We start from the raw sequence: 27,612 nt of genomic DNA, 5'->3' as shown, positions 1-27,612 counted from the left end.
CTAGCAAAAAGGAAGCACGCTATTAAAAATCTCCTCTTTCTTGTTCCTCATGGTTAGAGGAAGAAAATAATTGTCCATCTGATGAGGTAGTTTTTCATTCCTCGTTTTCTTCTTGTTGCTGACGAAGCTGGCACATACCTGCATAAAAGAAAGCGTCTGCAAAATGCTTCTGTAGCTAGTGGCAACATGAATGAAGTTTCAAATAAAATATTTTCATATGCTGATATGCTTTAAAATCTGATCAAGTGTGGTGGGAATCTGGAGTTGTGAAAGCTTGCAGTGCAAAAAATTGTAGGCTATTCAATATTAATATTATAAGAAAGTCAATAATTTATGCTAAGAATACTTAAAAATTGCAAGATGTAATTTGATTATTTTGCCAGTGGGGAAATGGTGAAAAAATGAGTTGTGCTTATTTAACTTAATTTTGGTTTCTTAGCATGAGGTTTATAATTACTTTAAGTATGCATGTTGTTTGTTTTCATTAGCAGTAATTGACCAGTAAACATGATAGTAGCATACTTTCTCCTGAAAAACTAGACTAGTGTGTCTCTGTAGTAAGGAGCTCTGACCAAAAATACCATACAAGGTGCACCTCAAATGTATCATCCTTGAGACTGGCTGCCCTTAACGTATATGCATCCATTACACAGTACAAACTGCAGGTCCCCGTGGGTTAATGTCTTAATGCTGTAGGTTGCAGAGTGTTAGCTCAGAAATGCACAACCCTAGCTGTGCTTAGACATCTTTATAGCACCCCAGCAACCAGAGAAGTTTTATTTATGTAAGTCTGGCTCTAAATTTGGAAGAAGCAGCATAGATCATCCTGCTTGCAAATATCTTTCACCTGTGCCTCCAGAGTCAGCAACTGCCTGGAGGAAATATTTCTGCTGATAATACCGTGAGTACAGATACTAAATGCTTGGAGACACAAATATGTCCAGAGCAGAGATATACAGTCAGCTGCTATAGTGTCTTTTTTTAAAAAAAAAAAAAAAAAAAAAAAAAAAAAAAAAATCCAGGGCTTTACTCTTTCCTTACATGCAGTTCTGAGAGCTGGTAGAGTTCATACCTGCATATTTCAGCAGCAAAGTCAGGTGCTTAACATACCCTAAATTACCAGTTAGAGCTCAAATTCCCATCCCTGCCTAGATGTAGCATGAGCAGCAGTCAGTCCCATGTCTCCTGTCACAAGAACTTTACCTGTCAGTACAGCTGTAATATACAGACACAGCCAGAAGTAACACCCCTTAAATCCTAAGCTAGAGAAGGCAATGTTGTCAAGTAAACAAGTTTTCATTGGTATTTCTCATCTGCTCTGTTTTCATTGTGACTTTGGCTGCTCTGCAAGAAGCATAAAATTGGGTCTGGAACTCTGTTTTCTACATCTCGGGTAGCTGGAAGCTGCAATGTTTTGCTCAAGACACCAAACAGTTGTGCACTGCACTTTCCTTCTCAGAGATTGCTGCTTCTGGGGCACACAGAAGGGCTATCGGATAAAGGGCATTTGTGAGCAGAAGACATCTGATTCCCAGTCAAGCATGTTAGCTACTAGGTCCCCCTGACTCTCCAAAATTTGTTCCCCAGCTTTCAAAGCCCAGTTTAAGCCCTGGCTATATTCCAAGTGTGTGTTTGAATTAGATGGTTGTGCATAACATATCTTTCTCTTCTTCCTCCCAAATGGATAGGAAATCCAGAAGAAAACCATACTGAAACCAGGTCCTTGATCTGGATAAAGGAGAGTGCATTTTTCATTGATGTATGTGATTAGCTTCTGTTGCTGTTCCATTGGTGAATGCCAGGTAAAAGAAGCTTGGCTTCCTTGAGAATGTATGTTAAGGCTCGATACCACTGGGAACTGTTTGTCACCAGCTGTCTGCTCGTGTAAAAGTCTGACGGTACCTACCTGTAAACACTGAACAAAGAGCTACCTTTTCACCTGCCCTGTAAGATCATCCCATGTTCTCAGAGCCCCAGGGGCCTCTCAAAGCCAGGATGAGCCATCCTGCCACAGAGCTGGGAGGGAGTGTACAGTCCTGCAGACCATGAGCAACATAATCAATTCATCAGCTACCCACAGCTGACAAATGCAGAGTCATCAAGCACTTCTAAAAAACAAGAGTTCGTAAGAATTAAAGGTTTTTTTTTGTTGTTGTTTGTTTTTTTTTTTTTTTTTTTTCAATAGGCAGAGTTTGCTATAGGGAACATGCTTTGAGTATGCCATTCACAAGCCATTAGGTAATGAGAAATTAAAGAAAAAGCCAATTAGGGAGACATGCAGAAATCATCAGAGACATAGTTGACTGTTTTCTATACTCCCAATTCAATTGGTTTTTGCCATCTAGAGGAAAATAAAATAATCGCCCAGGGAAGAACACTGCTGATCAATTAGCACATTGTGTTGGAGCGATATCTTCATTACAGTGGTAGATTACAAAAATCATTCATAATGGGAGTTTTCAGCTAAACAGCATTGCTTTCAAACACAGACATTACTGATCATTCACACGGTTAACAGATTAGTGATGTTGATGGAGTGGCCAGCTATCTCCAGTAAATAAGTACTTTTTCTGAAGATAAGAAAGCTGAGGATTACAAGGACTCACATATTTTATTTTCAGACAGTCCTTGTTTCAGGTTTCTTACTTCTTCTTAAAGGCTTGGAAGAAATAACATTGATTTCTCTTAAAATTTAAGAACGTGTTTGCTGTTAAAGTATTCACCCTATTAAAAGGGCATAGGGATTATTTTGATTTTAAGGTCTACTATATCAATGTGAAAAAAATGTCTATTTGGCCAAATTGGTCCATGATCTTTAAGATTTCAGGCAGGAATTGTACATATATATGCTTAACTTGTTTCTACGGGGATTACTTCTCAGCTGCTAAGTGGAAGGGAAAACATACTTGGAAACTGCTTGACCGTGTGTTGATGCATGTAGAGGCTGGGAAAGGCCCTGGTGGTGGCTTGCCTCTGCTCTTTTCCTGCTTAACCTGCACTTTGAGAGGTCTTCTGTGATAACGGTGCCTATTAGAGAAAAGGAAATGTCTGTGTGTAAATGCATATTTTATATAGTGCCTCTCTCTCTAGACTATATTATTATGTAGAATGTGAGTTCTTAGTGCTGAAGTCCCAACCTGTCCGTAACATCGTGCTGCATTTAGACAGCTGGCACATAATCTCTCCTTTAAGTGCTCAGTTTCAGCAGAGTCATGAAAGATATTCTCAGGAGCTGACCCACAACAAAATGTATCCTGAGAGAACAAAACAGATATGGAACACCTGCTGGGGGATTCATTGATCAAACAGATCGGCTTTACTGGAAGAGATAATTGAAGCACTTGCTGCTTGGGCTTTGCTTGACTTTTGGAGTTGCCTTTCTCTTAAACCCTTACTGTTAATGTTCTCTCAAATCAGATTTACATTCTCCAGGCTGAAATAGGATGCATTCATTGAGGGTAAAAAGTAGATGTTGGAAGGCATCATTAACAGTATTTATACTGTAAGTGAGGTACTTGGTCCTCGAATAGAGATAAGTATAACACATGCTAATACCTTGCTAGTTCTAGCATTTTGATTTTCAAAAATTGTCTGTAGCTGGAACACCGCTGCCACGTCTGGAGCTCAGTTGTTGCTTGTAAGCTGCTTAAATATTAAATGTTTATTGATTTCTTATCCTGAGGAACTTGATAGTTTCAGCCAACTGAAATCTCTGTATAAAAGACTCAGTCCTCAAGGAAACTGAAAGTGATGAGGTCTAGAAAAAGAATGTTGTAGAACAGCTTTTGGGGGGGAGGAATGACAGGAATTACTGCAACTAAATTGTTGCTTAATGCTGAGCAAAATAGCCTGAAAATCATTGCATCCATTTGTCTGCAGATCTTCTGAGACCAAACTCTGGTCTCACTGGCTGCAGCATAAGGGAATTTGGTTTTAGAGGATATTTATAGTACAAGAATTTTATCTATAGATAAGTGAACCATCTTCTGAAAGGTAAGATTCAGAAATAAGGTAGTTCTTAACTCTGAAACTGGAGATAAATGAGGTTTCCTTCTGCTGTGGTTCAGGCTGTCTCTCTCTGTGACTGCTGTACCAGTTACAAAGGGTTTCCAGGAAAGGTTATTCACTAGTAAGTGTGCAGCCCTTGGAGCTCTTCTGGTGAGAAAGCATGGAAATAAAGCACGTGTTTCTGTGAATATTGAGCATATTCCATCTCACCCTGGCCCCTTTGGGCCCTTTGATCTGATATGTGTAACCTGACAGATGTATTTCACACAGCAACTGATTTGTCACTTGTCTATAGGCACAGTGGACCGGACTCCAGCCCACATACCATCAGTAAAGGAACTTTCCTCTGCATTTTCTCTTTAATATGTTTTCTCCATAGCAGTATACCTGAGCTCAAAGTTCATTCAAGTGTCAAAAAAAGAAGTGCCCAGTTGAGGGCAAGGGCAACTTCAGAGCTCAGAGAGTTCTGTTTTGAATTAGTTTTCTTTGTTGGTTGTTTCAGGTTACAAAATCCATACTGTATACTTTTATTTTTCCACATGACTTCAGTAGTGTCTGGGTTTGATAACAATTTTCTGGCTATGTCTTCATTTATTGTGAAATTGTCAAATGTTTTAAAATAAGCAAGCTCCTGATTAATAATTAATTTGCCTCAGCAAACGGTTCTTGCTGGGTTGTTACCTTGAGCCCATTCTTACTAGTGTCCTAACACATGCAGGAAGCGTTCTCCCTGTTTTGAAGTTAATGTTACAGCTCTTTAGCCACTTCGGAAATAAAGGTGAGTGCATTAGTATTGATTCGTTTGCTTGAAATAACAGTAATGCAGCCTAATCGCCTCTCCAAATCACCAATGTATTCCAGACTGAGGACGGAACGTAAAAAATATATGGAGAAAACAGGAATGTTTGTATTGCAGAGGGCACCAAATGTTAAAGGCACCTGGCCAGGCCTTGCATCCCTCCTAGTGAATGAGGAATAATTTGAATATTATGGTTGCAAGACATAAAGTGTAGTTTTCTCCTCTAAATTGCATGGTTTCTTGAACTATGTTTCTTTCTTATATTGCTGACAAACATTCATTAACTATTCTACTTTTCAAACTCTCATGGTATTTTTTCCACTGTTTTGTTAAGCTGTATGTATATTCATGCTCTGACAGCTATCGATACAGATTTAGGAAGAGAGCTCTTGGAAAGTGTTTCTTCTCTTTCTCACTTCAGCTGAGCTGGTCAGGAAATTAGTTCCTATGATTAAGTGCTAAAGGTACTTAAATGCAGATACAGTTGAAGTTAAAGAAAAATCCAGAATTGTTAAGATTTTTCTAAATAAATTCATTCTTTTCTTACCTATTTGCTACCTAGTAATTCCCTCCCCGAGCCTTAAATAGGCTAACCCTTCCTTTCTTCCTGCACCCAAATACTGAAATACCAAGGCAGGACAATATTCCATGCTGGGCAATTTACTGAAAATCCTGAGGGCCTAAATACCTGTGCTGCTGTCAGACGTGTTGCTGGTTTTCCAAAACAAACAAACAGGGAAGAAAAAAAAAGTTCACCAGAGAAGGATTTTTTTGTTAAGAAATGCTAACCATCTTTGCACGCAACACTGAACTAGCTACAGGAAACACTTCTTAGGTATACTTTTCCTGGTAAGTGTCAGACATATATTCAAAAAGGTCATGCACAGCTTTTGCAGTGCATTTAAGACCTAATCAAATTGCACCAAGGAAATGAGCTTCTTAAAAAGTAGATGAAATCAGTTTTGCAAACGTTTAGCGTAAAATACTGGTGTTTATACAAGGAACTGAATTTTGAAAGAGGGTTGTTCTTCATTCAGCTTTTCTAACTACAGTTCTTTCATGTTTCATCGCCTCAGTTCTGCAAAACGTAATATAAATTTGCACCTTTAGTGTAGGGTCAATCTAACATCATCTGCCACCTCCAGCATTTAAGAATCACGTGTCTCTCTGCCCGGTGTGTTAGACTGGGACAAACCAAGTGGATTTCCTCTAAAACCAGGCCTTATGTATTGGAGTTAAAATAATAATAAGGCAATCATACAGCTAATAGATTAATGTAATTTATTTATTTACTTAATCTCTTGAAAAACTCTATCAAGTAATCTTTTTGGTTGCTGATCATGTGCAATGGGTAGAGGAAAAGAAATTAGACTTGAATGTAGGAGAAATCTGTGACTGAGCAACTCCACAGCGCAGTCATTCTTTTTCACTGAGTAACAGCTCAGATAAATTTCAGAGGACAGAAAAAAAGAAACTGGTATTCAGAAAATCCTGGTATACCTTGAAATGTAATGCAAAAATTTTGAAAACATTAAATAAACCTCATGATAATAAGATATCTTTATCCTTATCCACAGTTATACACAATCCAGCATGTTACATTTTTCAGTCTGGCATCCCCCAGTTGCTGTAGATGAGCCCTAAATGTTTGGCGCTTTCATTCCAGAGTGCTTTGAAAACGTAAGTCAAAACAAATTTGTTCATTCTGTCTTGTTGATGGTTTTTGTTGATGATTTTGTGATGGCAACTCTACAGTAATTTACAATAAATGTAATGGAAGGTGAACAAATTTTCATTGAAAAATAGTGAAAAACTACAAAATAAAAATAATGGTCAGGATGTATCTTGCAGACACAGGAAATGCATACCTAAAAAGCAATTTAAGCCGTCTCAGAATATGTTAGCAAGAATAGATTAAGAGGTATCTCACCCTGGAAATGGTAGCAACTGCTGAGTAGGAGATAGCGGATGCTCAAGGCTCCTTTGCCTCACAAGCAAAGGCCTGCCCAGAAGTTATGCCAGCAAACCTACTCCAGGGTGTACGTTGCGTAGTTAGAAGACAGCTGACCAATGCAGAAGTTAGCCATGGGAGCACTGCAGCTTTTATGTGAGACAGGCACAGTCACTGGAAACTGAGGGGTTGATACAAGAAATCTGTGGTCTTTCCAATCCAAAATTTCACTGTTGCCAGTGTTAGTGTGTATATCATGTATGCAATTATGCATTCTCATTTCTGGGGTGGTGGTGTTTATTGTTCCCCCTGCCCCCCCCCCCTTTTTTTTTTTTTTCCCATTGTTATAGCTTGACATGAAAGAAATTAGTTTTGGTCTTGAGATATACGGCAAAATGTATTTCACCATGTACCAGAGCAGCAAAGCCCTTTGGGGCATCTTTATTGAGCATGAGCTACTGCTACTACTAGGCTGTCTCAGAGGTTAAGAAAAAGAAAATCAATAACATCAGTTTGAAAACCTCAAGTCTTGCAAAGCCCCTTCTCAGCCATTTTTCACTTCAGCTTTTATTCCATTCATTTTTCTCTCACTCTGTCATACATATTTGTTTAATACTCCTGAGCTGCAAATGAGTTTTGAATGTAAAATGTTCTTGTAAGATGAATGCAGTTACTCATTTAATTGCTGCCATTGCACAGCAATTATCACCAACAGGTGTTGTGGTAGTCTTCAATCAGTGGGAATCTGCAGAGATTCCCCTTATAACAAGGAAATTATGTTTGTGAAGGTGATATCCAAAACTGCTGTCCAGTATGACATGCTTCTGCTGATTCACTTGGTAAAAAAAATAAATGTTTCTCACAAAATAGGAGAATAGGAGCCTTCTCCAAGTTCCTGAAAAATTTGCAAGCGGACTATTTGCCTTTCTCCTGTCTGGAAGTAACTCTTCTCAAACAAAAGTTATTTTCCTGCTTAATATTTTCCCCCATTTTAAAGTTTTCTTTTTCCTAATAATAACAGATCTGGTCACTTCTGGGTATTAACTTCTAGAAGCTAAAACATTACTGTGTCATTCCCCAAAGTGCTTGTTATGGCTACATGAGATTAAGGCCACTGTACGTGATTCAGGTAAAACCTTCGTGAGTTAGGCTTCCAAACACCATAGAGCAGAGATGTTTCACTGTTTGTAGAGTGGCACTGCCTGAACTTGATCACCTTTGACATTTTTAATAGGCCCCAGTGTATCTCATAAAGAGTACAATGACCTTTTATCTCCGTTCTGTGCAGTTGCTAAAGCTTGTATGCATTAGAAGCTATTGGCAGCCTATGTGGGCTTAATTACTGGGGGGAAGGGACCTCACATATTAAACAGAATCATCTTCAATATTAAAAAATGGTTGAAACTCTTGTGTTACAGCGTGAAAAGCATTCTAGCCTGTAGTTTTGCTCATTAATGGAGGATCAAACAGTATTTTTGCTCCTTTCAGGAGCAAAAGCAAATAATGACAGCAAAACTATCCTTTACATAATATTAACTATTGAAAAAATATCACAATTCTTTGTTTTTTAAGCGTATCTACTGAATACATACTTTGCTGCAAGCAGTAATCTAGTTTTATGTTGCCTATGGGACTGGCTAGTAGCTGTTGTTCTATCATCTGAATTCTCATATGTAAGTGGATCCAGAAGTAGGGTTTTTAAATAGCAAAGTACCCAGGAAATCATCATCATACCTGGAAATGCTGGAGGTTTGAGCACATTTATTCTCAGTCATGAGAAGATGCCATGAAATTTTGGCTCTGCTGAATCCAGAAATAAATCTCCCCTTGCATTCTCAGCAGCATTAGATTGTCACTCTTTCTTTCCATTTAAATGCAGAGTTCATCAGTAAAGGTCTCTTGCACTGCTGAGATGCCCCAAGTGGGTCGTGGTGCCCCAGACCCTTGGGGTTTGGTGGTTGGCATTTCCTGTCCCCACCGCCCGTGGTCAGCCCACACCCTGGCAGGGCAGCTGACACTTTGCCTGTGTTGCGCTGTGCCGCAGCTCTGGCTCCTGTCACCCGGTGGCTGTGGAGACGTTTCCAGTCTTTTGCCACTTCCTCAGCCCGAATCTGTGCCGTGAGACTGTTCCTGGAAGGATACAGAAGAACACCGTGGCTAGAAGCAATGTTCCTCTTCCTCTACCACAGTATCTTCTCAATTTTTGTTTACACCAAATATGCTGTCAGCTTCAGATAACATATTGGCAATTTTAATATCAGTGTAATTGACACATTTTGTCCTCTTTTTCTGTGATGTTAGCTTTCATTTTCTTTGTGTTTTTTTTTTTTCCTTTTTTAATCAAAGCAAATTGTTCCTGAAACTTCTGTAATTCCTCTGTTTAGCCAAACACTAAGATCACTTTCTTTCCCTAGAGCAGTTTTAGCACTTGCCATGTGTGCTAGTCCTAGTGATGTCTATCCACACATCTCTCCCTCTTTTTCTTCTTTTTTCTTTTTTCTCTTCATAGAAAAGGAAATGTAGCGCAGTTCAGCTTCTCATAACTGTTGATCTAGGTTATCTAGGGGTATTTTACACAGTGCTAATGCATTTTGGCTTCTAAGGGAGTTTCTGTATCAATGGATTCCTTTCTCAACTCTTAGTTAAATTAGTTCTTGGTGAAGTCTGCCCACAGTGCTTGAAATGAAGTTCAGGACGCTGTTCTCATTTGCATACGCACATAACTAAGTTTCAATAAGCCAGTGGCTAGCGTTTTGGTAGGCAGCAAAGAGTTAGGAGCTGAGTGCTGCTGAGCATTTGTTGCTGATACTAGGGGACGTAAGCTTTCCTTGAAGTTTGCCACTAATTGCATCCACAACAGGCGGGGAGGCTGGGCTAATTGTGAGTGATGGATTATATGTAAAATTAGCACTCCTATAGAAAAAATGCCTCCTTCATGATAAGTAATACCAATAATAGTTTTCTGGCCAGGTTGAATGCATTGATGATTAATATAAAATTAAGATAAATCATTTGGGAGAACTGCACTAAATATGCACTAAAATCAATCAAGCATACATCACATCCTATTAATCACTGGGCTTCTCTTCCATCCGCCTGCATGTAGGCGCATGCACTGCAAGTTCAGCTTGGGGCACAGCCACCACCAGAGCCACCACCCCACTGGCACCTGAAGTGTCTTACAACCACGCAGCTCCTCAGCATCTCCTCTTGTCTCAAAGGCTTATTCTTACATTCAGTGCCCATTTATGTCCCAGCTAATTAATCATCACATTTTAAATAGCATGGCACAAGCACAAGGACATTCTGTACTGAAGGTGACAAGATATCCAAGGATATTTAGAGCTGATAAGTAGTGCTAAATACCTGTCACTGCTCTGCCTACCTGCCCTTTGGTCGGGATGCTGCATCCTTCACAGCGCACTCTCCTTGCTCCACACCTGTGAAGAGCCTGATGCAACATCAAATGCAGTTGATGTTTCAGTTCGTGGTAGGGACTGTCCATTTTTAGAGCATCATTTAAAATATTTAAGTCTTATCTTTTTGCTCCACTGTGAAAATCTTCTTGTTGGGCTATTTACAGTCTTTTATCATTGGAAGTGGAGAAAGTAGAGAGGTTCTGCAGTCAGCTTATGTACCACCAGTGTTACATGTCAAGTTCTTAGCATCTCTCACAAGATGTTACTACCCATTAATTCCCTGTCTCCTAAATATCCTTATGACCTTGTGAATTGAGCCACATGTAGCCTACCTTTCAGCCAGACAGCACAGCACCTTCAGGAGCTGCTGTTGCTCCTGAAGCTGGAGTGGTGGGCGCACGGGGGCTGATGTCTTCTGCCTCAGCTCTGAGCTCCCAGCTCTGAGCTCCCAGGGCACTCTGCCTGCCTGGAGTGGTCAGCCTAATGCCAGCAGGGACCAGGGGGTTACTGCTTCTGGACTCGTGGCTCTGTGTCTGTGGAGAGAAGGGAATTAAATTTACAGGATTTCCAAAAATGTATTGGCGAGGTGATCTTTTTTTTTTTTTTTTTTTTTTTTTTTTTTTTTTTTTTTAATATAGATAGTCTGCAATGCCCAAATCGGAAATGCTTGCCTGTATGCAGCATGATGTTCACATTTGGGGCTTTTACTCCTTTTGGTGCCAAGTCTGACAAGCTGGCTGTTGCTCATTTTGTGTGAGTGACAGGAACCTGGAGATACGGCCCTCTCCGCTGCGTATGTGCTGTCAGCTCGGGTTATTCGCATCCTGTGGTAGTGTTGAATTGCCCTTCTGATGTAGGCAGAGATCCTATTTGTCTTTGTAGCTGCAGAACTGGCAGACTTGCTGAAGTTCAACCAGAAGGCCCTTGAAAGTCCCTACAGCTGATTTCGTTATGGCTTTTTTCTTTTTCATTATGTTTGACATTTTGAAGGCTGAGCCTCATTATAGACAGGCAATCTCCAGCACCAGGCTGGGGAAATGAGTTCTGTGAGATGGTGAACACATGAAAAAAGTGAGAGAGAGTGACCACAAAATTAAAATGAGATTTGAGGCACATTTTTCCTGTGTTGTAGACTTGTGCAGTATGTGTTCAATGCAATGTGCCTTGAAACCAAAGACCTTAAAAATGGGAGGAAAAGGGATCCCTTTTCACTGGGCATCCAAGAAACAGAATTATTCAGTTCACTGCAGCATTTCTTCTGCTCAGTGTATAAATATCCTTATTAATGTAGCAATACTAATATTTTCAAGGCTAATTCTACTTTTGTAATGATGGAAATGTGTTTGAGGTGGTTTGTAGTCAAAAGTCTTTAAACCAGAGGCAAAGATGTCAGTGACACAGTCCCAGAGAAGGAGGAGCACCGGGCACTTGCTGTTAGGCTGATCCTGCTAAAATAACCTGAAAGCCATCCGTATTCCATCCCGTATCAACTGTTTCACCTGACTTGAGTCACAGCTGAGAGAACATTCTGCTGTATACAAAGAGCTCTGCTTGTTTCTTCTCCCTGTACCCTTTCTGAGGCCTATTTTACTCCCTCTGTTTATATGTAGTTATTTCTAATATATATATTTTTTAAATCCAGCTCTCCTACTTCACCATTCTATATAAATGCTCCTTTATGCTACCATGAATCGGTTACCACACCAATAAACTCGTGTGTAACGCAGGGCAAAGACAGTCTGAAGCACAACAGGGTTCGCATGCGTTAAAAAGCTAGACCTCCTCGCTGTCGCAGAGAAGCAGGCAGATAACACACTGTAAGTGTTTGCTAATATATTAACATATCAGTGACAAATTAGATTTCATTTGTTACCTTGGCTTCTGCCTTTCTTTGCCTGTTAATGAGGGTGATATATCTTCCAAGAATGTCAAACTGTGGTTCCAAAATAGAGTAAATTCTTAATAATGTAATTGGATAATTAAACATTAGCTCTTGTGACAATTTTGGCATTAAGTGGTCTCATTAAAGTCAGTTTCTCCTTTGCTTATGTCAAAGAGAAACAGAACTGCTGAGGCAACAAGATCTGAGTCTTTTGCTTTAAAACCACTCCGTTCTCCAGATCCGTATTTAAATGATGAGGCAACATTGAGTGAGTGCCCATCGAGCTCTTTGCAGTGAAATTCAGTGGGCGGGCGTCAGTCTGAGATTTGGACTGCACACAGTCACAGTTACAGGAAGAGAAGGGTACAAGGTGTACGGAGGAATACTAGCTTATAATCAGGTTCAAGTCTGTGCCTTCTTTACTAAAGATTTAGAAGTTATTTCACAAGCACAGAGAGAGAATGAGGATTTGTATTTGAAAATGTACAGGCATTTGACTATTTGGTTTTTTACTCCAGAAGGGAAAACAAAAACAAACAAAAACAGAAAAACAAAAAACTTTCTTCCTTAAATTGGGTTATTTTTGGAAAGATTAAAATGTTATCGAAAGAAGGATAATGAAGGCAGGTTATGAAAAACGAAACAATTTTTTTTTTTTTTAATAATAATAATAATAATAAAAAAAAAAAAAACAGACAAAATCTTCTCACAGTTTAAGGTCCACTGCTAGATTGTGTCAAAGAGACCTGAGGCAGTGCACAGCACCACCATGTGTGGCGTGCCAGACTGGCATCTGCTGTGCCAAGGAGATCTGGCAAATTAAAATGACATGATTCTCTTGAACCCTACCAAAATGATTAAAAGTAATTCTTTGAGGAAGTTTAAACTTCTTATAGGAAGTTGACAAAACTGTAACTTCCCTCCAGAACATCTCAACAGAAAACCCTCAACCTGTTTGAAGAAGGAAGAGCATTATTTAACTTGTGTGGTTTTCAATTATTTCATAATTAGATCTTCCGATTAATAGTTACTTCTTGTGGAAAAATCTATCCTGAAATGTATCTTGCAAGTGGGATGTAGAAACAGCTTTAAGTGGAGAGCAGGTAATATTTCGGCTTAATCAAGAGGACAATTTTAGATGACGCATAAAACTATTGGTCAGGCTGTAATAAGCAGAGCTTGGAAAAATTTCCTTGTTTTTCCCCTCCCCAGTGGTACAAAAATCTTCAGAACAAATCATCCTTCAGAAGCACTACTGAAATCAAAAGATAGCATCTACTGAAGTCTCAAAACAGGGTGAAATAACAGAAGCAGCACAGGGAGGGATGTGATCACTGAAAGCTTCAGTCTTGTGAAGAAGAAAAAAAAAAGGTGTTTGATATTTTCACCTTGGAGCTAGGAAGTTGTTCAAAATACTGTTGAAAATCTAACTGGGTAAACTAGATTTTTGTTTAAAATGTGTGGAGAAAACAGACTATTTGTGTGATATATTTGCAGAAAGATTACTTAGCATTGCTGCGTTTGCTGGTGTTGGCAATCCAGTCTCCCTGCTTCGAAGCCCAAAATCCTCCAAGTAGAAGTGTGTGAGATAAGGGGCCCAAGCTGAGGGGCCTCCAGGCTGCAGCCAAGCCTGCTGCTCTCCAACATCGCCCCCAAAAAGCAGCAGATGGGCACACGGGCATTGTGGTTTTGCTTCCCTTTGATTTTCCTCCTGTTGCGTGGAGCCATAGTGATTTTTCTTGCTAGATCTACTTTTATCCATTTCTTTCTGTTGACTCTTGGGAAAGGGGTTCTTGACATCCCTGGTATCAGTTTTAATCTGACAGATTGACAGCTCTTACAGCTGCTGATCAGAGCTTCCCTGGCAGGACAAAAGGAGCCTGCACACACAGAAATCTTAGTTCAAGGTGTAGAAGAGAAAGAAGAGAAGGAAGGAAAGGACAAGAGAGGGCAGAGAGAGAAAGGAAACATTCTCTTTCAAGCAAGCTGGAAGATAAACTGTTAAAATCAGGCCATACAGCAAAATGTACTTTTGACTGTGATGGTGAATAAAAGCCCTTTTTGGAAACTGGGAAACTATTGGAGCTCATTCCGGATTATTTTATTGGAGTATAGAAATAAAAGCCTTGCTAGGAGTGGGCTGTAGCATCCCAGCTTCAGATTAGCTTCAGTAATCTACTGATTTTCATTACTTTTTTTTTTAATGAACACTGCCTTTAGAGAGAAAAGTATTCCAAATAGCAATTAAACCTTTAATTTACTGTGATGACAAAAATAAAAAGTCTGCAAATTATTATTGTTTTTGATAGTTGGCTACCTCTTAGAAATCTTTTTTTTTCCTACGAGTGCCATGGGTTTTGTAAAATATACTGTATCCCTCTCTCTTTTAATTTTAAAGGTAATTTATTAGGTTTCATTTAAGCCATGGTATATGTGAAGGGATTCGTCTGATGGTTTTTCATAGCTTTATACATAATAAATCCTAAGAATACCTGCAAGAACTTAAGAGCATTTGAGCTATTTTTAGACGGTTTCAAATGGTTTCTCCATGTGAAGACGGAAAAAAAACAAGAATTACCAACTTTCAGAGCATGTCTGCTGCTGGCCTTGGATATTTCTAGAAAGCAAACTACAAAAACAAAATAAGAAGAATTTTTGAGAGCTGTGTGGTGGCTCTCCACTCTGCACCTGGAGTGGATGACAGCAAAACCCCAACAGGTCCCAAGAGTTCTCATAACGTTAACTAAATACATAAACATGTATGCATGGTGTACTTTCTAGTAGTATGTATCTGTCTCCACAGCAAAAGCTGAAGTTTCTCTACAATGCTGAACTCAGCCAAACTGATGCAAACTTACTGAGAAGTATGAAAAATCAAGTGCCCACTAAACGTCTTTGGAAATACTTCAGGAAATTCAACATAATGCTGAAACCCCTCTTAATTTATTAATTGAGCTTAATTGTCTTTGAAGTATTTACCTGGCAAACAGATATTTTTTTTTTTCTAAATAAAATAATTACTGAATAATGATAAACTGTATGTTCCTGCTGTTCCCTAATAGGAATACACAATGAATCATCTGGTTAACCAAATTTTGTTCAGATGCCAGGATGAGATAGCATATAGTTGAATATCTTGCAGGTTAATAAAAAGCATACACATCCTGCTGACATGTGCAAAATACTTGTAGTGCAAATGTGTGTGAGGAAAATAAAGTATTGCAAAAATAAAGCCATCTGGTGTGTGAACAGCAAAGCTTGTTGAAAAATTGTTTCTGCTCTGAAACGGGCATAAAACAAACAAACAAAACCCCTCCCTGTGATACTAACTTATTTCAGTTATTTCAGTTTAATAAATATGTTCCTTTTTTTTTCTCTCCTCCACTGAAACTTAGTTTACAAGATTTAGGAAGGAGAGATGCTTTTAATTGAATAAATCAACCATTTAATTTTCATTGCCATAAAACAGAAGGTTTTTGACCTAAAGAAAACACTTTAGTGCAGGCTCCATCTCCTGCGAGATTTCTTCAAAAACTGCACAGATCTGGGGAAAGCTTAGATTTCGAGACAGTGGCATTTTCCATTGAAAAAAAATAAAGTTTAAAAACATTAAATCTGAAAATTCTCACCCAGCCCTAGCAAAAAGGGTCCAAAGGCAACTTCAGTCAATGCATTACTGAAGAAAAGCCATAAATGGCATAACATAATCCTGAAAAAAAAAAATCAAATGACAGCCCTAAGGCATGAAACAAGATTGAGCTACAATTATAAAATCAGGCTGTCAATATTTTGATCCTCCAACAATGCAAGTTTACTGAAGAAAATTTTGGTGAGTCTCATTTCACACATCATTGGAAACGATAACAAACATACCATGGATAAAAACCGCTTGATGTTCTAATGCACTAAAACATAAGCTGAAAGTAGCAATGAGACAATTGTACAAAGTCAAATATAAAAGAGATCCTATTTATGTGCCCATGCCTGGGTATTTTCTCAGATGTTGATAATGGGCAATAGTCTAAATTTCCATTACTATTAAGGCTTTAAAATTTAAATATCATGGAATTTTTCAAGAAGGGCCACTCTCAAAACAATCTTTATTCCTTTTTTTTCTTTTTTTTTTCTTGTTGTTTTTTATGTTATTTTACACTCGTATAACATCATTAACATCACCAGACATGTTCTGTAGGACTAAGAAATGACTCTTTAAATCTATTCAGATGAAAATGTCTTGAATGTGAGTGATACATCCAGTAAAACATCCAGGACCTCAGGTCAAGAAATATGAGTTCTTCAGACATGTCAGAAGGGGTATTTATTACAGGCTGACCTGCACTGGTCCATCAACTGGCATTGGCTTTGTCTTCAAGAAACTTGCAAAGTAACGCAGAAGTATGTATGTGTGTATGTATGTATATGTATATTTCTTATGTCTCAGTTCAGTCTCAAGGGTCATCACCTTGCTGAGGCTGCCAATTAAGAGGTCAATACTAGAATCACAGAATGGTTTGGGTTGGAAGGGACCGTAAGGGGCATCTGGTTTCAACCCAACTGATGTGGGTATCCACTTGCTGGCCCTTTCATTTCTCTCTGCCTACTACACATAAGAAACACTTTGAGAAATTTTTTGTCCTTGCTGATCTTAATGGAATTCATACTTAGAGGAGAAAACTCAGTATCCCACTGCCATTTATCTCTGTTTCCAATTCTGTGTGTTCAGTGTCAACTCACAAAGTTATTGACTAAATAGCATGAGATTTTTGAAGTCCAATAAAAACTCAGTATTCTTTTCCAGCTATTGTCCTACCCAGTGCAAATATTCTTGATTTGTTTATGGCAATTCTATGGTGAGGAAGATCAGAAGTAGTGCAATAGCTGGCCAAAAGCTATCTGGTTTTAGAAACGTAACGTTTCTCTGAATTCCCCTGTTGGAGCGCAGCACATTTCTGTAAGTGCACATTGACAATGTAACCAAATATTTCTCTTCCTCTTAAAAGTCATCTATACAATATCCATTCTCAGGTATTCATTTCTACAGTTTCTGAATATTCATCTGGAGAGAATTTCAGTTTTTATACATGATAAAGAATGTTCTTGCCTTTCATGAAGTATTCTCCTTGACTCATGACCCAACACTGTTTAATCTTTATCCAATTGAATTTCTGTTGTATTAGGGTAGGAAGCTTTTTACATCTTTTAGTGCTTGTATTGATAAAAGCAGAGTTCTGTGTTATCTTGCAGTCTTTTGAACTCTCACGCTGTCACATTTTTTTACTAGATTATTGTGGTAACTCTGGGAGAGCTTGAGATAGGGCTATATACGGCAACGTGATGAAAAAGCAACATGGTACTGAGCCATGCTCAGCTGGCTTCCCAGCTGCTGAGCCTCTGCCACAGAGAGTTGGATCCATTTTAAAAAAGGGTTTAGTACCCTACAGAGAGGCACAAAGAACGTTCCCTTCCTAAAACCTGAGTTAAGGTGTTTGGGGCCCTTCTCACCCACTCAACAAGCTGTTGACCTTCTGTTGTCCCTGATAAATGGGACTTTACTAGAGTGATGGTGAAATAAAAGAGGGAGTTGCTGAATATTTTAGTGGAGTTACTTTTGTGAGAGACTGCTCACCTGCTCAGCTGTAGAAAGTTAAAGCCCTGTATCCATGACAGTCCACGCTGCCAGGGATCATAGCGAAGTGGTTACTGTAGGTGCTGTGATCAGATGGCAGAATCGGGTATGCACACACACGTCACCAGCTTTGCTTATTGCACTTATTACCTTAAACCAATGATCAATGCCAGCTTGCACTGAGACCCTTGATTTTAAATTGGAGTGAAGAAAGCAGACAGATGAAGGCAGTAACTTTGTAAATTAAAATAACGTCGTAATAGCCTAAAAAAACGAATTCACTGTCTCATTAAAGCAAATATTACACTTATCTTTATTCAGGAAAGTAATTACATACTTGCAAATCAGAGTATACAAATCATAAAGATTAGTGATCATCACACTGGATTAGGCGATGGATTGCAAATTAGAAAAGTAGACAGTAGGTCCATAGTGTTATATCAAGAAAAGGAAATAATACTATGTGATTGGTACACCTAGCTAAAACTGAAAGAGCTCAGGTTTAATCTGAGTCACAATGAACTGCTAACAAATGCTCTGAAGACCGATAGTTATTCATAAAAAATTATTTAGGAGAAATTTTGTACAACAAATGTGCTGGAGAAAATCTAAACTGCTGATGGTCAGTTCTGGAGTAGAAACTGCCAAAACTTACTAAATTATTCACTAGCCATTGCTTGTTCAGCTCAGTGTATTACAAAAGTTATTGATGAGGTAGTTTATAGCATTTGGATGTATTTACAGAAATGTGTTTCTCTTCCCTCCTTTTATTCTGTAGTATATTGTAGTGGTTTTGTTTTTGTTTCCAAAAACGCACAGGGATTAAATCATGCGTTATTTATAACATGCCTAGTGCTCAGATAGTAACCTAATGGGCATGGTGTAGTTAGAAGAAGTCTCTAACCTTTTCAATATTGCACTTCACTATTCCAAAATGAGCAGTCTATGTCTGAATAAAATACCATGGATAATGACAGATAAGCAAAGCAAAATGCCCAGTCATAATATGTATGAAAGACTAAAAGCACATCTGTCAAACTCCCTTTTATTTGAAAAGCATGTTGTATTTCTCTCTCTCTTCTTCAGCACAGCAAAGCTTCCCCAAATGGAATCCAATAGTTTACTACCCTACAGTGGCACAAATTCTTGACTTCTTTGAATTGGGCAATTTTACATGTAATGTATCAGAAATACTTGAAAGTCAGTTTAGCATCTGCAGAGGAATACCATTGGTCGTTAATGCATTAATCTCTATAGCAAGTGATCAGAAGATACTGTCCACGGAAACGTATCATACCGACCTGAACTTCAGTGTTCAGGGGGATATTTTCCTGCAGCATGGAGCAAACATCTGGGCCCCTTCAGCTGCCAGCTGAACCACTGCATGATGTGGTAGCTGCACTGCTGCCGTGGCAGCACTGACGTTGCTTTTAGAGCACTGCACTCAAAACTCAAAGGTTTTGCCACAGGGATGGGAGATGTGCTTCCAGCAACATAAAAGACAACATGTAAATGCAAATTTCAACGTGTACAAAAATGCAGGATTCCTGGGCAGCACTCACTGAGATCAAGGAAGAGACAGAAGCAGGGCAAAAAATCTCATCCAACACACTTGCAGATTAGCCTCTTCTAGAAGTGGAGAGAAAAATATGACAAAGAATATTCAATTTAACCTTTAGTGACTCTGACTTGAAACAGATTTGTAAACCTCTTGGAAGGAAAAGGAAAGTTTAAGACTGGAAGGAAATGCTGTGACACTCACCTGAATAAAAAATCCTAGGCTCTCATCTAGTGTTTTCCACATCAGACAATTCGTGGCTGTTAACCTGCTGGGTTTTCTTTCTGTGATGCTTGTGCTAAGGGGCTTTTGGGTCCTCTTTTTCTGTAACAGCCTCCAAAGTTAACACATTTAGGCAAAAGGGAGGCCATGAGCTCATTCTTCCATCTTGATATGAAGACTGCAAATGATGAAATAGCCACCCAAAATGTGTGTCTGTTGCTCCAAGTCAATAATTCCCTCAACTGAAAATTTTACCTTCTTATTTGGATTTGTACGTTCCTATTCCATAAATAATGTGTTAGTATGAAGAATTTGTGGCTTCCTTTAATTCTTGCAAATACTCAGTGCGTTTGAGAAATAAACTGAAGTTCACTCTGAAGTCTGAAAAATGGTGGTATTTAAATACAGTAGGTTAAAGTATCTCCTCCTTGCTTTATGGACTTCCCTGGATTTCCTGCTATGATTAATAAGAAGATGTAGACAATAACTTTTTTTTTTTTTTTTTTAAAAAAAAAAAAAAAAAAAAAAAAAAACAATGAAAGAAATTTCACTTTGTGCTATTTGTCTTTTAGATTTGACATACTCTGATAGTTTAGTGCTCTGTAAAGTTTTTTGAAACTTTTAATGACAGCAGTGTCAATACCACTCAGGAGAAATACTGGGGGTTTTCAGATGGCAGTGCTGGTAAACAAATCTTTAAGGGAACTTGATAAATGCTATATGAAACTCATTTCTTCCTTCAGCAGTTTCTTCTCTTAACTGTCTGTCCTCTTCTGTTATTTTGCTAGTCTCCCAAACATCAATGTTGAGGCCAAGATGTCCACCATCTCCCCAGAATGACAGCAGCCTTAACAGAAACTCCTGCGGGGCAGCAGTAACAGCTGTCTTAGACCTTTCCACTTGCTTTTAACCTTTCTCCTAAGTTACAAAAATGGCAACAAGAAAAATCCTGAGTTTAATTACAAATCTGTGTCTCAATCTTGTTACTGCATTTGAGGCTTCTTTTCTAAGCTGCTGTTGATGAGCCTTAGGGGCTTTTCCACGGGGCTGCATTGAGCGGAGTAGGTTGGTGAACTGAATTCAGCTGTATGAAATGATACTGATACTAGTATAAGTTCTCAACTTTTAGAAAATCTCTCGGGCTGATTGAAAAGACTTTTGGTAAGCACCGAGCCTTGTGCCCATTATTGCTCTTAGGGCAGTAAATGGCAGCTACACTTCCCAGTGCTGTACCTATTAAAGCTAGTTCCACCATAGGGAAGAGGAGCTAAACGGGGGATTTTTCTATTTGGTAATCCTAAATAGCTCCTTTTTTTCTATCTAGCTGCATCAGTGCTCAAACATGGTAACTAAGTGAATTAAACAGTGCAGTGGGTTGTTTCATGTAAAGATTGCAAATGGGCAGGTTAACCTTTGCATATGCAATAATAAACCGTGGAGTGGTCTTGTTTGCACATAGACATTGGAAGGGAAACATCACGATCCTCATGACCACAAAGCTATGTCAGAGTCTGCCTAGATTGAAAACAAATCAAAAAAAGGTTTGTCTGGTGTAACTGGCTTGTTTTGCTTTTCGTTATTTTGGTTTGGTTGGTATGCACGTTACTCCCACCTTCCTGAAAGAGATGGATACATCCTGCCTCCTTTCAAAACAGCCAGAGGCAAGGGAAGGAAAATGTTGTTATGGCACAGGTCGCACACTCTGAGATGAGGCCTGCTTAAAGGAGAGTGGCACCCATGGGTTCTTCCAGAGCTTTATTTTTTTTTAATGGGTGAACTGTCCTTCCCTGAACAGTGCAATGCCTCTGCTCCCCCTGCCTAAGAACACAAAAATCTCTAATTTTGAGTAAGCTTTCAAAATAAAATTTCTTAGCGATGCTAGAAATGTTGTCCAGGTGCTTAGTTACCTGCCTGTTTCTAACATCATTGACTTTTGCAGGTGAGTAAGGCATCTCAGCCAGAGATATTCCACTGCTATTAGGTCAGTTTTGGAAGTTCATATCAGTAGAAATTATAGCAAGTTTTGTCAAATTACTATTAATTGCAGTGTAACTAGGACACTGCAAATACACTTTCTGTAGCAATATTCACAAGCAACCTTTCTTCACAGGAACACTTCTGCCTCCTCTTTTTCAAGATGTGTGTGGATTTTGTTGTGCTTAAAACTAATGTTTTTGATTCCTTATCATCAGAAGGTTATTACAAGCTTGACATTTCCACTCTGTTTATAGCCAAAGCATAAGAAAAATTATTTCTATGGGATGTCTGTGGTTCCTATGCCACTGCAATACAAATCCAGGAGGTTTAAGGAAGATGCAGCTGAGCTGAACGTATTCTTTCTACAGTTAGATGTGGGGTTTGTGTGCTTTTATGGTTTAAAGTTTTTATTTTTCTGGCTCTAATGTGGGGCCCTGTGTTTTCTCCTTTTCTTCTGCACAAAGGGTGGAAGCATAGAGAAGAGTCAGACAAGATAAGAGACGGTTGGGCAAGGTCAGTGAATTTGAAGAAGGAACCAGGGCAATGCCAGGAGTTTGCAGTGCTCATCTGATGGGGACTGGTGGAAGGGATTTTGAATGTAGGTGAAGTCACCTCACATAGGGTAAGTATTTTAGAAAAAATGGAATAGAGCGTAACAGAATCATTTTTTTATTTGGGTGGAAGTCTGATTTTTTCTTAACCATCAAACTGAAAAACAGCTGCTCAGTTAGCTCTAGCCAGAATGTAACTCCCCGCCTTTTTGCAGGGTGTGCTGCTAAACAGGCAGTGTCTGCAGAGCATTTCTTGTTGCTGCGTATCGTCATTACAGAACTCACATGAGTGGGAAGGAATGCAATTGTGTGTTCAGCAGTGGTGGCGTTGGGGCATCTTGGGTCAAAGGCCCAAGGTTAAGCATGGTGACTCTGCCAAAAACATGCAGTTTTTGTTAGGAATGCTTGAAATAATTAAAAGTCTGATTTTTCAGTGGTGCACTGTGGATACTGCTTATAGACTCAGTGAAAATTGTCAAATTTCAGGTAACGTTTATAAAGCTTCAAAGGGCCAGAGCATTCTTTGAAACTACACATGGGAGGAGTGGTCCTTCCACATAGCCATGAAAAATGAGAATTCCCACAATCTCTTCCTTGTAGGAACCTGCTCTAGTCTGAATACTGACCTGCTTTTGAAACATATGAATGCTTTTTTTTTTTTTTTTTTAATAAATGCAGACATGATATTTGTGCTATTTTACCTTAATAAATGCAGACATGATATTTGTGCTATTTTACCATCTCCTACATCTCTAAAAGCTCCCTGACTTTATCATAATACTGTTTCTGGATTTGGCCCACATGTGAAATCAAAAGCAGAGAAATTCCTTTAGTGTGTGGATGAAATCTCAGACCATGGGTGTGGAAGTATAACCTTAGCTATGACTGTGATGTTCAATATCCACCGATGAAGTATTTGTGTGGCTGTGGATCATCAAGCAAGATGTGCAAGAAGCAGACTAAAATGTTCCCAACAAAATGTGACTGTCTGCCCAGCCAACATATATTGTCATGACAATTATTTCCAAAATAATTGAAGCTAGTTTCTATATAACTTCTGTGAGCTTCCTTGTTATCAGCCACATATGCTTGATGCCTAACATTTGAATCTTTAAAAGGTTTTGAAGCTTTTATTTTCTATAGCTATCATAGGCTGACAAGAGTCACCGTGGCAGCAACAGGAAAGTGTTTGGGATCAGTCTAAGGAGAGGGAGAAAAGCTGGAGGAAGGTGATGATGAAACTAGGGCATTTGTGGCCCTTTCTAGGGATAGGGGCTCATGCCATTTTTCTGGTTGCTTTGTGAGGGCTATTAAATTGTAATGCCAAAGCCTTTTCCATCAGTGGCCTAAAAGTAATGCGTATTTGAGTATTGCAGATTATTTAGACAGTAGCTTCATAGTTTGTGGCTGCTCAGGCATCAGCCACAAGGAAAATGCACAGTTATGCTCACCCAGCTGGACAGATAGCTTGTGACTAAAGTGTCTGATCAACAAGGCTTATGTTTGATATCTAGCATTGTGAATTTGAGCTGCTTTTCAAAATAGCTGCAGGATTTAAGCAGAAATTATTTCTAATGAGAAACTACAATTGGTTTCTTGCTCCCTTTCAAACTGAAAAAGACACAAAATCAATCAAAACTCAGGGTAAATTATTCACCTGACTTTAGCAAAGAAACAAACCTGGCAATAAAAAGCCCTTCATTGTGAGAGGGAGCAGAGCCCACACAGGAAATGGGGCTGTAGAAAGTGCGGCTGAGCAGCCTCCTCCAGTTTGTGTCTCTGCTCTAGCCATATTCCTGCTAGACATTTGCAATTTTACAGGTTGTGGGTTGTGCACAAATAAAACACTGCATTCAAATGTGGGGAAAGACATAGGCAGGCAACACCAACATGTCACACCCAGTTTTAAAGTTCAAGGTGCCATTTTGCATTAAGAGAATAATGAATCTTTCAGGTGAACAAATATTCAAGTCCTGGAGCAATACACTGAGGTGGAGGTTTAATGAACTCTTTAGGGGTGGTTTTTCTGCTCGTGTAAATTGGCGCAGAAAAAAAAAAAAAAAAAAAAAAAAAAAAAAGCCAGCAAAAAAGTTGCCCTGGCTTTATATAACTACACAGTAATGATCTCTCCCTGTTCTGCTGGGGAGCTTTTATCCTCAAACACTGTGTTCCATGTGGATTATCTTGATGGTTTTTTTTCCCCATTTAACACAGGAGATAAAGACTCTGGCCTCTGTATTTAACTGTAGCATTTTCTATCAGAAAATAAGGCAGTACTTTCTAAGGGTAGCTCATGCATTGAACTCAGCTGTCAAAGCTACTCATGCTGCCTTGGGTAATTGGCTACTCACAAATCTTTATCTAAAGTATAAAGTAAATAACTACCAAAAAGCCTAACCTAAACTGAAGCTGTAAATTATCCCACAAATTCATTTTACTGCTGTTTTGCTTGGATTTACTCAACCTATAAATCAGAACTGAACAAGACTTTCACAGAATGATGGCCACAAGGATCTTTATGAGGTCTACAGCCATAAATTTTGAAGCTGAAGAGGCTGAACCAGTAACCATCTGAGCTCTCCTTTCCACACAGTTTGTATGCTCTCTCGCTCACTCGCGTCTGCCAGCTTCCTCAGCATTACTCAAAATGCATTCTGCCTCATTGTTTAGAAACTTGTGTGATGTTTGGTTTTCGTTTTTAAAATGGGTAGGGTGGTAGGAGATTGAGGGGTGCCCTGCTTTCTCTGCAATGAGCGGTTGTTAGAGCAACCACCCAAACCACAGAAAGGCAGGATTTGGCTTCCTCTTGAGCCCATGTGGTTTGGACTGGCATTTTCAGCTGCCCAGAGAGCTGCTGGAAAGTAGCACTGTTAAAGAAATACGAGTCTCATGGTTCAGGAAGAGCAAAGGAAGCAATGGCTGTAAGAAGAGTTGTGGGGATTTTACAAGAAATAGTACTTGCCTCAGGGACTGGAAGTCAGAATGACGGAGGTCTTGCTGGACTGCACCTGCTGTCTCCAACTGAACCTTTTCCGGGATCGTTTTATCCCCCAAACTGATAAACTACAAGAAACAAACATTTAGGTTTTAAATAATATTATATAAATTTGGCATAGCTGAATTAATGGTTCCAGCTCTGAAAGCTGCTGTTTTACTTTACCACTCAGTAAGCTTGGTGCTCACTTATCGTGAATCTGATTAAAATCCACATTTCCGAGTCCGACAAACCAAGTCATTGTCAAGGATTGTCTCTCAGAGTTAACTGTAGCTCCTAGGTGCTGTTTCTGCCTGCAAGGCAGAAGAAATTTTGAAATAAAGATGCGTTTACCTGTCTTCCTGTCCTTGCTGCTGTTGGTAAAATGTGTTGGTCTGTTTGGAGCTGTACTGCAGAGGTAACATTGGGGGCTATCCTATTTATTTATTTCTGTGCCCTGTTCTCAAATCCACAACATTCCTGTAAATGTGTGGCATGGCTTTTGTCTGAATAACACGTATTAATTTCTTTATCTGAATAGTGTAGAAATGAAGAACACAACACTGCCAAGATTTACTGCACAGAGCTCAACTGCTGGGTGGAGGATAGCTGCAGGTAAGAGTAAGTCCTTGTCAGAATATTCCTGAATTTTTGAAACACTGCATTGTGCCTTTTTTCTCTGTTTGGGAAGTAGGTCAAAGAGTTTGTTTTCTGGCATTTTCCCCTCTGTACTTATCTGTTACATCTTTGCAGTCAGACTCTTCTTTAAAGTATGCAGCTATTAACAGTTCTGGTCTTTTGTTCTTACATTACACTAACATTTGGAGAATAGCATCCTGGTGTTAAGTCCTGAATATGCATTTCAATAAGCCTGAAGATGCATTTCATATGTCTGAAGATGAATTTCAGAAAACTCATATTTTTCTGGACCTGGAGTGCCTATTTCTTTACTGCTGTTCTGTAAATGCCACTTTTTTGGCATGACTTTGGCCAAATGGCAAGACTTTGCCATTTATACTAGTAATAGCAGCTTCTTAGACAAATTCACCCACTTTAGGCAACAAACATTTCGTAATATCCACAAAGACAAAATAACTGGACTTTACCATTTAAGCTAGGGTTGGATTCTGCCTCCCAGTATTCAAAGTGTATCTTCCTTAAATGGAGAATATATTTTAGATATCAATGAAATTACAATACTGACTCTTTCATTTGACACCAGTTTCTAGTGTTTCTTGTTGCTAAGTGGAACCATTTAGACCACGGTTCCTAATCTTGGTCACAGTCTCCAAATTCTACTCTGATGACCATTTGTTTTCCATGCCTCTCTCATACCATGACAGTCCCCATCTCTAGTGCATAGCATTATATTAGCATTAAATGTAAATAACGTGAGTTATTATACCTAAAGCATGAAAAGAAGTAGCTGGTATTTAACTTTCTACATTCAGGACAGAGCACATTCCTCTGTCCTAAATGCAGAAAACCCAAAACATTTTATATAGTCTTTCCTGTCTGTTAAGTACTTTTGGCTCATGTTCTGCATTTTTCCTTTTGTTTGGTGTTAAATCCCCTTGCACAGCAAGCCCGTTCAGTCTGTGTTATCTGTTAATTGTGATAGCCATACTCCCTAATACTGATTGCTGAGAAGTTAATGTTGCCCCTATATAAAGCCAACATCCATCAACACCTGAAATGTGTTGCTATCATTTCTTATGCTGTAAATACTTTGGCACGTATTTTGCCTTTTATTTTCCCTGTATGCTACGGATCTGTTATCCCTGCTCTATTACAAGTCACTTCAGTTGGAGCGTTTGCTCTTGCAGCTCAAATATCAGCAAAGCCATCAGGTGTTGTGGTCTCAGTCTCCAGCCCTATTACAAATTCCCCTATGAACCTGACCAAATCATCTTTCAGTGTCCTACTTGCAAGCTGGGAAATGGCATCTCACAAATGGAAGACTCCTTTTTATCATTGTGCTTTTTATCTTTTCAAAACAGTGTGTGTTACCTTTGCTGAATTATAAGCGAGAGTTTATCTGTTTAAAAGCAGTAATCGTAGACCTCAAAATTGGTTCTGACCTTCACAGTCTGCTGTGATACAGTACAGTTGGACAGGCCAAAACTGCTCATATTTTTTTTAGAATTTCCTATAGAATTAGTTCTCATATTCACCTCCTTGGCTTATTTCATTTTTTTGTTTGTTTTTCATCAGTGACAGGACTAATGCAAATCAGATCAGGGCATTCTGTGGACCAGTATTTGATGCCACAGCCACCAGGCTGCAGCACTGCCAGATGATGCCGTACGTCTCCGTCCCTGCCATCCGATTCCGAGTGCTCACTGCGGTGTTCAACAGAAGGGCTTCTTAGAAAAAAAGTTAAGTCAAGACCAGCTATCTGCGCCATGGTTCTGATCTGCAAAGTGAGGAGAAAATTGTTTCTTTCCTCCTGTTCTTCTCCTATTCTTCAGATGTTTGAAGCTGAATAAGGGTTTTTTGTTGTTGTTTTGGTTGTTCTGGTTTTGGGGTGTGGGTTTTTTGGCTTGTAACAGTGCCACTGACTTTAGAGAGGCTTGTGCCTGTACAGGACTGCAGGAAGAGGAGTCTCTTACTCCTTCCTAATGCAGTCTCTGCACAATGGGGTG

General features: G+C 39.1%; 2 long non-coding RNA genes across 9 annotated transcripts in view; one reads left to right on the top strand and one right to left on the bottom strand.

Annotated features, from left to right (window-relative positions):
• LOC118163813 overlaps positions 1–27,339 on the top strand; it is a 30,962-nt gene extending 3,623 nt beyond the window's left edge. Inside the window, exons 1-4 of one of the 8 annotated variants that reach the window (XR_004749196.1) lie at positions 4,225–4,786; positions 6,385–6,487; positions 21,907–25,582; positions 27,182–27,339. This is a non-coding gene — a long non-coding RNA (uncharacterized LOC118163813). Of the gene's footprint in view, positions 1–4,224; positions 4,787–6,384; positions 6,488–10,859; positions 11,995–20,261; positions 20,340–20,400; positions 20,531–21,906; positions 25,583–27,181 lie in introns of those variants that run through there. The other 7 variants (XR_004749193.1, XR_004749192.1, XR_004749191.1 and 4 more) reach the window with 7 other exon arrangements.
• LOC118163816 lies at positions 17,975–22,825 on the bottom strand. The gene is made up of 2 exons (XR_004749201.1): positions 22,732–22,825; positions 17,975–22,694 (listed from the first exon to the last, which is right to left on the bottom strand). It is a non-coding gene; the product is annotated as an uncharacterized LOC118163816 (long non-coding RNA).
• Positions 27,340–27,612: the final 273 nt, after the last annotated feature.

The sequence above is a fragment of the Oxyura jamaicensis genome, chromosome 3 (assembly GCF_011077185.1).
Source record: "Oxyura jamaicensis isolate SHBP4307 breed ruddy duck chromosome 3, BPBGC_Ojam_1.0, whole genome shotgun sequence".
Taxonomy (NCBI): Eukaryota; Metazoa; Chordata; class Aves; order Anseriformes; family Anatidae; genus Oxyura; species Oxyura jamaicensis.
Note: the sequence above shows the minus strand (reverse complement) of the source record. Positions and strands in the feature narration are given on the sequence as shown.